Consider the following 15,601-nt stretch of genomic DNA (forward strand, 5'->3'; position numbering starts at 1 on the left):
ACATGGGAGTACAATTTATCCTTTCTGAAAATTGAAAGACTAATAGAGGTATTCAGGGTCACAGAAGTCATTAAGTCCCTGAATCTTCCATTTCCAACTACATAAAACTATGTGGACTCGTTCTCTTCCACCATTCTTCTGCTCTTCGCTCCCCTCCCTCCCCCCCCTAGCTCTTGTTAACTCCATGAAAACCAGATCTTTCATTCTGAGCCCACGGGGAAAGCAGCAGCCATTTATCAATATTTATAACATGGCTAGGTTGATACCCTGTTCCAGTTGGAAAGGAATAGGCAAAGAAGAGCAGTCATGAAGCTCCAGCTCCTACTTGTTCATGCTGCAGAGCTGACGAAAGATTTCTGTCAGGTGAAAGTGACAGTGGAGAGTGGGATAGGATCAGTATTTTACATGATTGTGTTTTTTATTCTGTCCCTTGATGTTTAGACTTGAATGACTGATCCACACTTTTTGCCAAGTAGGCACACATAAGTAAGCTTCCACAGGAACACGTCTTAAACCATTTCTCCAGATGATGCTTCATTGACTCTTAAACTTGGCCTTCCTTTCCAAATCTTTCTTATCCCCTTATTGTTGACCCTATATTCCCAATTTAGTACTTTTTTTTTTTTTCTCCTTTAAAGTAAATGTTTATTGGGAAAGTCAAGTCTGCTTAGTTTACAATGATTTGCTATTAAATCATCATGAAGCTGAAAATCCCCAGAGGTCATGCTCATCTTTTCATCACACACATTGCTTTTCATTTTCAGGAGGCCTAGACAGGCTCTGAAAAGTAGTTCATCTCACTGGGTTTCACATCAGTAGGGCCAGGAATGCAACCTAAAGCTCCTGGTAGAGCTCTACTTAAAGAGGAGATCATACCAAGATCAAATGTAAGTGCTTCATTTCTTTTTTTTTTTTTTAACATCTTTATTGGAGTATAATTGCTTTACAATGGTGTGTTAGTTTCTGCTTTATAACAAAGTGAATCAGTTATACATATACATATGCCCAGTTTAGTACTTTTTAATGGCTTGTTTGGTTTAATGATGTTTTGAAAAAGTTTTAAGGTAAGCTGCAGCAGGTCTGCAAATTCTCAGCTCCTTTTTTAAAGAATTTACCAATATAAGTGTTCTATTATATAAAAAAAAAATGCATTCAGGCTGCAAAGATTGGATCCAAACGATCCAAGCCTAAACACAAGAGAAAAATTACAACTCAGTGAAAGAGTCTGTCCCACATTTGCAGGCTAACAGATTGAGTTTAGCCTTTCAGTAGGCATCACATCAGGAACCATTTGATGTTTAGTGGAAACCTTTATGTAGGTTTAGTAAACTCAGTGAAAGAAAAACAAATAGTAACGTATGATAGCAATGATTAGATCCCATAGTAACACTGCAATTTCTGGATCAAGACTGTACATTCAAGCATCAGATTTGTGGCATACTGAAGCAAACCATTAGCTGCAACATCAGATTAAGATTTTTCCCTCTTCAGGTATCTAGAAAAATATCTGATGCAGGCATTGTTTCTGGACGCTTAGCTCTGAATCTCCTTCTGCAGACCTTGTAATACTTTGATACTCTCTCATAAATGCCTTTATGCTTAAAACCACCAGAATAGATTCTTTTAAAATAAAACTTAGTGAGTTCATGCTGACCTTTCCAATCCTAATTTTGTATGTTTATTTCTTTTATCTGATGCTGAAAATTTTGGTCCCTAACAACAAAAAATTAACAATTATTTGTGTGCATCTCTGTGTATAATAGTTTCAAACTAACAATATGCTATTCTAACAACATAATTATTAAAAAAACAATTTAAGATTTCTCTTATTTAAGAATATATCCTAATGGAGACAAAAAATAAAATTACCATGTCTTAGCATCATTTGAAACAACTTTATTATTAAACCATCCACTATACAAACAAGTGTCTTTGCTTTATTTTGCATTTGATTTTTACAGAGAGATAGTTCTTTTGATTTAATTTTGTCTATTATTATGTAATAAATTTTCATGGTACCAGAGTCAAAACTTCAAAACAATGTATATTTAAAGAAGTCTAGCTTCTTTCCTGTCTCCTCATCTCTGTTACACTCCAAATAGGTAACCATTTTAAAAAATTAGTTTTCAGTTAGAAAGCCTTCTGCACTTCCTTAGGCACTAGATAGCACACTATACACATTGTTCTGCATCTTGCTGTTTTTCACTTAGACGTGTAACTGGAGATGACTCCATGGGACTCTGTAGCATCTTGCCCATTCCTTTTTACTGCTGAATACTGTTCCATTTATCCCCTCTCTGCAGTTATTCATAGACCCAGGCTGAAGAAGGCTTAACCAATTTCAACACATTTTCTCTTTTTTTTTTTTTCAGCTTTATTGAAGTATAATTGACAAAATTGTAATATATTTAAGGTGTATGATGTGATGATTTGATATACGTATACATTGTTAAAGGATTCCCACAATCAAGTTAATTAACACATAAATTGCCTCACATATTTACCCAGCCCCCCTTTTATTTGTGTGAGAACACAAGTTCAACTCTCTTAGCAAATTTACAGTATTATCAACTATAGTCACCATGTTATACGTTAGATCCTCAGACCTTATTTGTGTTATAACGGAAAGTCTGTACCCTTTTGCCAACCTCTTCTCATTTCCCCTAACCTCTGGCAATCACCATATCTTTCTGTAAATTTGACTTTTTTTTTGGTAAGATACCATATATAAGTAATTCCATGAAGTATTTGTCTTTCCCTGTATGGCTTATTTCACTAAGCAAAATGCCCGCCAGTTTTACTCATGTTGTTGCAAACGGCAGGATTTCCTTTTTTTTTTTTTTTTTTTTGGTGGCCGAATAATATTTGTGAGACATGTATATTTATTTATTTCACATTTTCTTTATCCATTCATCCTTCTGTGGACACTTAGGTGGTTTTCATAGTTGGCTATTGTGAATAATGCTTCAATGAACATGGGAGTACAGATAACTCTAAGAAAATGATTCTGTTTCCACTGGATGTATATCCAGAAGTGGGATTGCTGGATCATATGGTATCTCTATTGTTAAGTTCTTGAGGAACCACCATACGTTTTTCCAACTGCCTGTACCAGTTTACATTCCCATCAGTGGTGCACTAGGGTTCCCTTTTTATATCCTTGCCAGCATTTGTTGTATCTTGCTTTTCAGATATAGACATCCTAATAGATGTGGTATCTCATTTGATTTGCCTTTCCCTGATCATTAGTGACGTTGAGCACCTTTTCATAAACTTGTTGGACATTTGTATGTTTTCTTTGCAAAATGTCTATTCAGGTCCTTTACCCATTTTAAAAATCATATTCATAGTTTTTTTGTTTGTTTTTGTTTTTGTTTTCTTTTTTGCTATTGAGTTGTATGAGTGCCATGTACATTTTGTACATTAACCCCTTATCAGTATATGATTTGCAAATATTTACTCCCGTTCCAAAGGTGGCCTTTTCATTTTGCTGATGGTATCTTTTGTTGTGTGGAAGCTTTTTAGTTTGATGTAGTCCCACTTGTTTATTTTTGCTGTTGTTGCCTTTGTTTTTGGTGTCAAATCCAAAAACTCATTGCCAAGACCAATGTCAAGGAACATTTTCCCTAGGCTTTCTTTGAGGATTTTTATACTTTCAGGTCTTAAGTTCAGGTCCTTAATTCATTCTGAACTGATTTTTGTGTGTGGTGTAAGATAGGGTTCCGGTTTCATTCTTTTGCAGTTGTATATTCAGTTTTTCCAACACCATTTATTGAAGAGACTGTCCTTTCCCCACCGTATACTCTTGGCATCTTTGTTGAAAATTAGTTGAGTGTATATGCTTATGTTTGTTTCTGGGGTCTCTGTTCTGTTCCATTGAACTATGTGTCTGTTTTTATGCCAATACTATCTGTTCTGATTACTATATAGCTTGTACTATGGTTTGAAATCAGGATGTGTGTTGCTCCCAGCTTTGTTCTTTCTCAAGATTGCTTTGGCTGTTCAGGGTCTTTTGTAGTTCCATACAGATTTTAAGATTTTTCTCTATTTATGTGAAAAATGCTATTATAATTTTGATAGAGCTTGCATTCAATCTGTACATCTCTTGGGGTGGTATGGATATTTTAACAATATTAATTATTCTGATTCATGAGCATGGAATAGCTTTCCACTTATTTGTGTCTTCTTCACCTTCTTCAATTTCTTTGAACGTCTTGCAGTTTTCAGTGTACAGATCTTTCACCTCATTAGTTAAATTTATTCCAAGGTATTTTATTCTTTTTGATGCAGTTATAAATGAGATTGTTTTCTTAATTTGTCTTTCTGATAGTTCATTGTTAGTGTATAGAAATGCAACTGAATTTTGGATATTGATTTTGTATCTTGCAAGTTTACTGAATTTGTTTATTAGTTCTAGCAGTTTATTTGGTGGAGTTTTTATGTTTTTTTTTAACATAATATGCCATCTGCAAATAAAGAGTTTTACTTCTTCCTTTTTTTAATATATACATTTATTTATTTTTGGCTGCATTGGGTCTTCGTTGCTGCACGTGGGCTTTCTCTAGTTGCAGCGAGCTGGGGCGGTGCGCAGGCTTCTCATTGCAGTGTCTTCTCTTGTTGCGGAGCACAGGCTCTAGGTGTGTGGGCTTCAGTAGTAGTGGCTCGCGGGCTCTAGAGTGCAGGCTCAGTAGTTGTGGTGCATGGGCTTAGTTGCTCTGTGGTATGTGGGATCTTCCCGGACCAGGGCTCGAACCCATGTCCCCTGCATTGGCAGGTGGATTCTTAACCACTGCGCCACCAGGGAAGCCCCAAAAGGATATTTTTAAGATATAAGAAAAATTATTCTAAATGCAAAGTTGTATATGCAAGATGATGGAAAATTAATTGAAATGGTAAATATATGTGTAAGTCTAAATGAATGTTGACTGTATAAAGGTCATATTTTGTGGGGTTAAAATATATAATGAATAAAATATATGAGAATAACAGCATATAGACTGAGAATGAATATGAAAGTGATACATTTAGTTAAGTTATTATTTTCTTGAACCTTTCCTTTTCTGTGAGGCAAGTCAGAGTTTCAGATTTAGTAACCCTAGAAAAATTCTACTTCTAAGCATATACCAAGACAAGTGTATCAAGTAATGTGTAAAAGAATGCTCATAGTAGCATTCCTCTAAGTTGCTCAAAACAAAAAACAGCCCAAATATCTACCAAGAATGGATAAATATTTTAGTAAACTAATTCAATGGAATAATATAAAGAATTGAAAAAGAATGACCCACATGTATATGCAACAGTATGTTAAGTTTCCAAAACATAATGATGAATAAAAAACCATAAATAGAAAAATATGATTGTATTTATGTAAATTTCACAAAGCAGGCAAAACAAAGCTACACAGTTTAGTTTTGCACATTTAGGTAGTAAAGTATAAAGAAAATCAAAGAAATGATCAACATAAAGTATGAATATTGGTCACCTCAGGAGAAGTGAAGAAAGGTGTAGTGATTTGGAAAGTGGGTAGAGGTGGTTATCAGCTGTTTGTAGCATCCATTTCTTGACCTGTGTAGCAGTTACATGTGTGTTTGCTTCGTAATAGGCTGTTTCTAAGTGTGCATTATAATTTTTAATAAAAACTTACAATTAGGAGAAATTTCTCATAAAAATTAATCATTACTGTGCTCATTATATACCTAAGGGGAAAAATCCACTATCCATATGTACTACTGAAGTCTAAGAGTTGAAGTGAGAATTTTCTTATTTTAGTTGCACATGTAGAAATTGAGATTATGGTACCTACTTTCCCCAGATTTTTACAAAAGCTTTCATTGACCCTTAATTATTCATCTCCCATGAGAAAAACTTTGACATACTTCATCTATTTTTCTTTTGGCTTTCTTTTGGCTTCCGAATTCTTGACACATTAAGAATAAATGGTAAACACATTTTCCACACTGTTGGGTTAACAGGGTATCTGTATCTGTTAGCTTTTGCTGAAAAAGAAACCATTCTAAAACGTCACTGTGAAATTACAGTAGATATTTATATGTCCCATGTCTGTAGGATTCAGTTATTTTTAGGCTGGACTTGGTTGGATGGCTCTGGTGATTTTATTTTTATTTATTACTATTATTTTTAATAAATTATTTATTTATTTATTTTTGGCTGCATTGGGTCTTCATTGCTGCGTGCGGGCTCTCTCTAGTTGCACCGAGCGGAGGCTACTCTTCATTGCGGTGCGTGGGCTTCTCATTGCGGTGGCTTCTCTTGCTGCGGAGCATGGGCTCTAGGTGCACGGGCTTCACTAGTTGTGACATGCGGACTCAGTAGTTTTGGCACACGGCCTTAGTTGCTCTGTGGCACGTGGGATCTTCCCAGACCAGGGATTGAACCCGTGTCCCCTGCATTGACAAGCAGATTCTTAACACTGCGCCACCAGGGAAACCCCTCTCTGATGATTTTAAATGGACTTGGTTATATATCTGGGAACTAGTTGCAGTTTGGCCAACTTAGTTTGGATCTTGCTGCAGCAGCTTGACTCCGCGAGTCTCATTTTCCTCCTGAAATCAATACACTAGCCTGAGCATGTTTTCATGGTGATTGCAGAAGAGCCAGATTTGGACAGCCCTGATGTGGACGCCATTTAAACTTCTACTTGTGTCAAGTCTACTAATTCCCCATTCATCAAAGCAAGTTTACATGATTGAGTTCAGAGTGCCCATAGTGGAGGTTACTGCAATATTGCATGTCAAAGGGTGTAGATAAAATGATTATTAAAAAAGTGCAGAAATTGTAAGAAAAACAATTGCCAGACTACGTTAGTCCAGTTTTTCAGTTTCCTCCCATACACAAAAAATGCTTATCCCCGTTTGAGCATCCCCTAAAGTCTAATTCAATTATAGCATTAGCCCTGAATTCCAGGATCTTCTGATCTACATCTTGTTAGGTAATGGCTCCTTTTCATCTGGAAAACAAGGAATTAAAAAGGCAAATTATTAACACGTCAAAGATGAAGTATACAGCATTGAAACAGGGCAGGATAGCCATAACAAACAATTCCATAGGAGAATAGGGGAAGAATAGGAAAACAGCAATTGTGGCTCATAAAGATTCTGAAATCATACATGGAAAATATTTTAGTACCATTTTCTTTTGGCAGTAGACATGTTTCTTGATTATGTCCTTGTCGTGCTTTCCAGTCAATTGTTCTCTATGGCCATTGGCTTTGCCCTTGGGAATAGCCCTGTTTTTCCATCACTCTCTTTGAGTAGTTTTGAAGAGGGCATTGGAAAATATGCCTTTTGAATAATGTTTTCAGCCTGCTTTCTGAGGTAGAAAGCTGGGGTCCAGATAATTTTTACATTTACAAAAGTCTTAGTCCAGGCTGGCAGCAGTTTTATCATAGGCTGTCTCAAAAACATTTGTATTTTCTGTGTATTTGATTATAATATATTCCATGAGCCAAAAGCCATATTCATACTTCTTTTCAACAGTCTCCTCTCTGTAGATTAATCATACTACTTATAAGAGTGAACAAGGCCCAATGTGCAAGCACCAGTGATGTAAGCCCCAATGATACAAATCTCTGCTTGCTAACAACTAATTGGCCAAAACAAATTATGTGGCTGAGCACAGAGCGAGGGGAAAAATAGGTGGGTGAGAAGGTATAGCAAAGTTATAGGCTGAAGAATGGGGACCAACTTATGCAATCTACCATACTACCCTCTATATTGCACAAGCAATTCCAGGTAACAGCTATGTCCTGGGTATACCTGAGTCTCAATTTTCTACTCCTATCTGGAATTGTCTATCTATAGTAAAATTATAAGATTTTTGAGAGCTCATTTTGATTTATATTACAGAGAAGACTGCCACTGCCTTCTTTTCTGGAATTATGCAAATTCTGTTTTTAGCAGAAGTTTCCTACAATTCCCCACATTTGTCCCAGGTGTAAATTTCTCATCACAATTTTCTGCTTATCAACAGTTCCATTCTGTTAGTTCCTCCAGGGATTGCACTTTTTTTTTTCCTGGAGACTTCCTGGCCAATCTGCTTCTTTATTAAAAATACTGGTTAGGCAGCCATTTTTTTGGTTCATATTTTTCCTGTCCTATCATTACTTCTCTAAATTTTGCATTTTGAAGACCCTTGTTAAGGTAAGATACATGGTATTAATATATTTCATTTTTTATGAAACCATCTATTATTTAAATCAATTAAGCCCATTTCTTGTCACTGAATAGGTAATATAATCTAAAGATGTTCCATTATCAGTTAAACATCACCCCAACTCTGAATTTAGTTCATTGTCATCTTGCCTGGTTCTCCTCTCATCTTCTATGTAGTTTTCTTTAATGTCTTTTTTTTTTCATAAATTTTTATGCATGCCATTCTTCACTTCTGAACCACATTCAAGTATATCTTGAAATTCAGTAACTAATGCCAGAAATGTCTCCATGATCCATTAATGCTTTGTGTAGTCATCTTAGCAAATAATATGGGCCCAAGAAGTCACAGTTTTTGAGTGTCAGTGCCAGGACTGGGATTCAGGCTTATCTTCTATTTAGGCTGGTATATAAGCCCAGGAAAATCTTACCTCCAAAATCTTTGCCCTTTTCATCACACAATATTAACTCTAAATTTAAGTAAAAGTGATTGTTTATCAGGAACCAAACTGGGCAGAGTTTCGTAAGTCTATCTCACTACATAACTGTTAATGTTTAAATGGAACTGCAGGGTGTGGATTTCCTTATATTGGTGAGAGATATTTAAGTTTTAGGTAAGGGAAAAGCAAATTCAAACAGACTTATGGCTTACACAACTGAAAATTCCAGGGATAGGGCCCCTTCTTGTATGGCTAGATTTAGATGAACATGACAGCTCTGCCAAAGACAAGTCTTGAAAATGAGCATACTTGTTCTCAATCTCATTAGTAACAATAAAATGAATTCAGTCACATGCCTGACAGAATATGACCCCTATATTCAACACATGTAGGTAGACTATCAATGACGTTATTTTTTATTACAGTTAACAGCCTTCCCTCCTGTGATTGGTTAAATAATGGCCCCTCAACAGTCTACATCTTAATCCCTAGAAGCTGTGCATAATGTTATGTTGCCAGGCAAGGTGGAATTAAGATTGCAGATGGAATTAATTAAGATTGCAGCTAGTCAGCTGACCTTGAAATGTGGATAGTATCCTGGATTATACAGGTGGGCCCATTGGAATCACAAGCGTCCTTTTAATTGGAGGAGAGACAGGAGAGTCAGAATGAATGAAGAAGATGGGAAGATGGAAGCAGAGATCAGAGGAACATGATTGCCGGCTTTGAAGAAAAAAGGGGGCCCGTGAGCTAAGGAATGCAGACAGCCTCTAGGGGCTGGAAAAGTCTAGGGTGGATTCTCCTCTAAAGCCTTCAGAAGGAATGCATACCTGCCAGGCCCTCCTTCATTTTAGCCCAATAGGACCCATGTCAGGCTTCTGACCTCCAGAATTTTCCAGTCTAATCTATATTTATGTATTATCTAAACACTTGTTTTCTGTTCTTTGTATAAACTTTTTCTAAAAACGACAGGTTAAATTCCAGAATATTTACCTATTCATCTACTATAGTTAATTGGCTGATCAACTGCAGCCAAACTGAGCATATTTACCATGTCCAAGACTATCTTTATTTCTATATATTGAACCAACTGTGTGACTGGTACACCAACTTGAGACAGGAGGGAAGAGGGCAGGGCACAACCTTTAAAAGAATGACATAGCCATTGAAGATATGATGAAAACTGGTTAGAACCAACTAAGCTCAAGAAGGTGGAAAATTCGACTTCCAGTAGACCTTGACCCTCATTTATAAGCTCATTATAATACATTAGCATCTAAATGACACACCCATAGGTACCTTGACAGTTCTGAGGCTAACCATAAATGGCCAAAAACTGGGCAGTGGCCCAATTCCTGGAAATCCATGCCCTTTCCCCAAAATCATTGGAATAATCCTCCCACCTGTTAGCCTATGTAATTAGCAGCCCATAAAAACTAACCACCCTTGCATCCCAGGGCCTCTCACCTTCTGAGACGGCCCACACTCTGTCTATAGAGTGTGTTTCTCCCAGGGTTGCTCTCGCCTTTTGAGACGGACCACGTTCTGCCTGTGGAACATGTATCTCTGCTTTCACTTTACTATGGCTCACTCTTGAACTCTTTCCTGTGCGAAGCCAAGGACTGTCACTTGGTGGCCCATCCCAGGAACTCACCTGAGACATGGGACATGGCCATCCTCATGCACCCCACTTGCCTTTGATTATAAAAATGTAGCCCACTTGTATCCTTCACAAGCGTCCTGTATTAATAAATCTACTACTTACCTATCACTTTGCCTCTTACTGAATTCCTTCTGCACTGAGACAAAGAACCTGAGCTTCATTAAGTCCTGAGACCAGGTGTGAGGTTTCAGCTGGAAGATTGTGGGTTCGAGTCTGCGCCTAAGCCAGGGATTGTGGGTTCAAGTCCCACCTGAGGCACAACTGGGTCCGAGTCCTATCCGAAGGAGTGTGGTTTCAGTCTTACCTCAAGAACATAATAGAAGTCATTAGGAATTATAACCAGGTGAACCAGAGAGTTGAAAGTTAAGAGTGGGAAAGAATAATTTAGATGGTTGTGGTTTCTATTCTCTTCATAAATATTTACATTTAAATAATAGGTACACAGTCCTTCCCCTAAAAACCAGACATCAGCACCAGCAATTGTACTAAACAATTACTTTGCACCTCTCTGCCTTTGTTCTGAAACTGCTTTCCTCTTCTCTAAGTGTTTCACAGTGAATTCTAGTTTTGATTTTTTAAAATTTAATTGCTTTAGGATATTCTAGAAAACACTTGTTAGCATTTTTCTAGGTTTCTGTATGCTTCTCTGGTTTTGCCTAAAGTGAGAAAATCCACATGTAAGCCTCTGTATCATGAGTTATACTGGCAAGTTTTCAACCTGTTTTTTTGTGAGTGGAAATTCTGAAAGCTGGTATTTGGATGCAATGACCTAACCTTAGGGCAAAAAGAAAATTGCAAATCAGTGCAAGTTACTCTTATTCACATTTACATGATAAGCAAATGGAATTCAGCCTTTCTATCATCAGTGCTCATAGAGTGTTCTTGCTTGTATTAGCACAGCTGTTTGAAAGGCACAACAACGTGCATATGTTAATACAGATGTTTTGCCGCAACTTGTCTGAAGGATTTCTAGATTAAAACTCTACAATAAAGCATCACATATGTGCCACACTGTACAAGATATGGAACAAAGCAAAGCAAACTGTTAACTGTATCCTTAGAGATTAGCATTTTTCTCTCTTCAGGGATTTCCGTTGATTTGCACAATATTGTTGCTGATGATTGAGTTAGGAGAATTCCTTACAGGAATTTTTGAAAATTGTTTGAGAGTACTCATAAATTGCATTAAGTATCAGATTTCCTTGGGTGACTTTATCCTAAGGAATTTATATCCAGAATTAGTTGTATTGAGTACCATATGTGAATTTTTTAGAATCAAAAAATTACTTTATACTGGTTTTTATATCACTTCTATATTCTGATATTAAACTAGGAAAAAAACTGCAGTATTTTCCTTTGCCCACAGACTACTGTTTGACTCTCTCGTTTGGCATTTTAAAAAATATCTATTAGTGGCCCATAATTTTATATCTGGCCTCTTGCAGTTTTTAATTCCTCCCATCTTTAAGATCCATTCCCACTCATACTCTTCAGGTGTGTGTTGATATAAAATTTACAAAATTTTACAATTCTTTTGGTGTGTATTTTACCTTCTCATGCATTACACTTTGTACTTTATCATTTGTGGGCTGGAAGTTAAGTGCGATTGTAGGTCGAAGCACTAAGAGGAGGAAGAGGAGGTAGGGATATGTCTTGAGGAGGGTCAGCATTCCTCCACAAGGCATCCAACTCAGGAGAAGTCATTACAGATTTTCAAGGCAAGGGAAGACTAACCTCCTCAGTGAAGGGAGGGAGGATGCTTCATCTGACAAAGGCTCAGTAAAATTGAGGGGTTCAAGATCCCCCAGATTCTTTGAAATCTACCCATACATCCCCATTCCAACTTCTAGGGTCTCACACATGAACCCTCTGTCAGTTTGGATGAAACAACATAGTAGGAATGTAAAGGTGCTACTCTTGCTCAAAGACCTCATTTAAGACCTGATGTGTCACCGGTAGCTACATGATCTTCATCAAACTATTTAAATTCTGCAATCTCCAGGTTACACATTTTTCAAAATAGAATAGTCTATCTCTACTAAATGATGCTATTGAGAAGCAAATGTGATGTCAAAGACAAAAATACCTTGTAATATATAGGCACATATCTAGAGAATATTGATTACTATTACTATAATCATCAAAATAAAGATTATTCTGGTAAAAATAATACATTTCTTTTAAACTTCAATTACTGAGATTCATTTGTACCAAGTTTTTTAAATTTATGAATTATTTGCAGTCACCTACCTTCCTTCAGCCTAGGTAGAGTTGAATTATCGGTGCTTTTGATTTGTTTTCTTTTTTGGTACTATAGACAATGATGCTGCTGATTATGATGATGATGATAAAATTTCATCCCTAAATTCAGTTTTCTACAACAATTTTAATTCTGCAAATGGATCTTAGAAACTCCTACTTGGGGGTTTTCATGCTTTTTTATGGTGCATTTTAGGGAAGGGCAGAGGTGAAACATTGGAAGAGAATCTTTCCCGATTAGCATCTAAGCAAACTATATTCTTTCATACATATTAGAACATGGTAAGTCACAGCAGACATTACTATAAAAGAAGAAATATCTACACTTGTTGGCAGGGAAATCAAAAACTAAGACATTTTAGAGGAACTGAAATGTTTTTCACAATGTTAGCTGAGGACCAGTGTGATAATAGAAGCTGGTGTTTATTGAAATAGAATGGAATGGAAGCCACAATAAAAACAAAAAAGCACCTCAAGACTATTAGTTTTCAATCCATTAATTCATCAGTAGTAGTATTTGGGATGGTAGTTTTTCACTCAGAAGAAATGTGAAGCGGACAGGACCAGGTCTTTTTGTTTTTTTTAATCTGTGAAATTCATAATCGGTATTTGGGGAAATGGATTGATTGGAATAATGAACTGTACCAACTGGGTGAGACACAGGAAAATCAACTTCATTAACTTCATTCTTACCAGCTTATCCATAACCAGAATATGTTTCTTAATCATGGTACTCACTGATTAATTTCTACTGGTGCTCTCTGCAGATTCACATAACATTGGTCAAACTGGAAAAATTAATATTCTGTTTTGCATAATGATCAACCACTTCAGTGTCTGGTTTGACACCTGCCTCAGCATCTTCTCTTTCCTGAGGATAGCCACCTTTTTTCATCTTCTTTTTCTTTGGTTGAAGTGGCAGATTTTGTAATTTCAAGGCAGGCTGGGAAAGTATTTCAATTTAGTTTTCTAAAATGAGAGATAGATCTCATAAAGCATGGTTCCAGGAATAGGATTCAGTTCCTGGGTGACTTAAAATAGTGGCAATTGTCCAATATTTCCCACTTGAATTATTCAGTTCCCCAATGTTCACCCTTTACTCCACATTTAAAATTTACAAAAAGTCCCTCATTCCATCTAACAAAAGAAAGTTTCCATAACTATATTAGGTGTCTGTTTTGCATTACAGGTTTTGCATTACACATCAACTCAAGATCCTGGTGATTATGATCCTGGTGATGTTGAGCCTAGTTATGACCAAGCTCCATCGAATAGTTTAGGCTTTCACTGTACATTCTATGTATTGGGTTTTAAAATTTTGCTCACTAACAACTAAAGTTGATGAACACAAATTATGGCGAGGTTAAACGGGAAAAGTTGCAAAACAATATGTCCTTATTTGCATGCTGGCAAATGAGAATTCATCTTTCACTTCAACATCAGTTATGAATTAATCCATCCCACGGCAAGGACACAGAGTGTATGAATAGGGCCAATTTGAGCTTTTAGGGAATAACAGTGTTTGTCATCAAGACAGCATTGAGCTCTTCCATTATTATTTCCTGGTGCTTTCCTGCTTGACATTCATCACGGAATTTAAAAGAAACAAGAACTTCACTGCACATGCAGAAATCAGGTGCACAAAGAATTTAAGCTCAGAATATGGAAGGAATCACAACAGTGATATTAAGACTTGGTTCTTTTTTTTTCTAGACGTGTTAACTTTACTACTGAACATTTTTTCCATTCTAGTAATGACAGAATTTGTTCTGGGAAATTTTGCCAATGGCTTCATAGCACTGGTGAACTGCATTGACTGGGTCAAGAGACAAAAGGTCTCTTCAGCTGATGGAATTCTAACTGCTCTGGCAGTCTCCAGAATTGGTTTGCTCTGGGTAATTTTACTAAATTGGTATTTAATTATGTTTAATCCAGTTTTACATAGTTTAAAAGTAAGAATTATTGTTTATGTTGCCTGGACAGTAAGCAACCATTATAGCATCTGGCTTGCTACTAGCCTCAGCATATTTTATTTGTTCAAGATAACCAATTTCTCCAGCCTAATTTTTCTTCAACTGAAGTGGAGAGTTAAAAGTGTAGTTCTCATGCTGATGTTGGGGACTTCTTTCGTTTTGGTTTTTTAAGTTGTGGTGGTAGCATAAATGAGGCTATCCAGACAAATGAATACGAAGGAAATATCACTCAGAAGACCAAATTGAGGGACATTTTACACCTTTCAAATTTGACTCTGTTCACGCTAACAAACCTCACACCCTTTACTATGTCGCTGACATCTTTTCTGCTGCTAATCTTTTCCCTGTGGAAACATCTCAGGAAAATGCAGCTCAATGGCAAAGGATCCCAAGATCCCAGCACCAAGGTCCATATAAAAGCCACGCAAACTGTCATCTCCATTCTTTTGCTTTTGGCCATTTACTTCCTGGCTCTAATCGTATCAGTTTGGAGTCCTAATGAGCTGCAGAAGGAATGGTCCTCATGCTTTTCCACACTCTTGGAACCAGTTGTCCTTCAATCCACTCATTTATCCTGATTTGGGGAAACAGGAAATTAACAGGCCTTTTTGTCATTTCCGTGGCAGCCAAGATGCTGGCTGAAAGAAAGGAAATAAGTGGAAACATATGTCTTCTAGCAGAAAATTAAGGGATGAAGTCTATAATGTTTTATACTTTCTATTGCTTTTTAAAAAATGTGTATATAATTGAGTAATGTCCAAAGGTTTACCTAGAAAAGTCTTTTACCTAAGCTTATCACAGAATGTGTATAGGTTTGTGTTTACGAAAGATATAAGACATAAGATTACCATACCATTAAACAATATTTTCCAGGTAAGCAATCTAATTTTACAAAATATTGTGTGAAATTCCTCGGGATAATGAAGCAATGTGTGTTTCACATACATGTTCTATGTTATCACCTTCCAATTGAAAAATTTATGTTCTGAATTTTAAAGAACTGACAACTTATCTCAAGAAATCATTGCTATTTTCCACTCTAATTAGTACCACAGTGTGTTTGGTTGGATTTTATTGTTTGAGCCTCCAATTGTTTGG

General features: G+C 36.5%; 1 pseudogene; it reads left to right on the top strand.

Moving 5' to 3' along the window:
• The first annotated feature begins 306 nt into the window (after positions 1 to 306).
• LOC133101749 (taste receptor type 2 member 66-like) lies at positions 307 to 15,159 on the top strand (annotated as a pseudogene).
• The last annotated feature ends 442 nt before the right edge of the window (positions 15,160 to 15,601 follow it).

Source organism: Eubalaena glacialis, chromosome 11 (assembly GCF_028564815.1).
Source record: "Eubalaena glacialis isolate mEubGla1 chromosome 11, mEubGla1.1.hap2.+ XY, whole genome shotgun sequence".
NCBI classification, from domain to species: Eukaryota; Metazoa; Chordata; class Mammalia; order Artiodactyla; family Balaenidae; genus Eubalaena; species Eubalaena glacialis.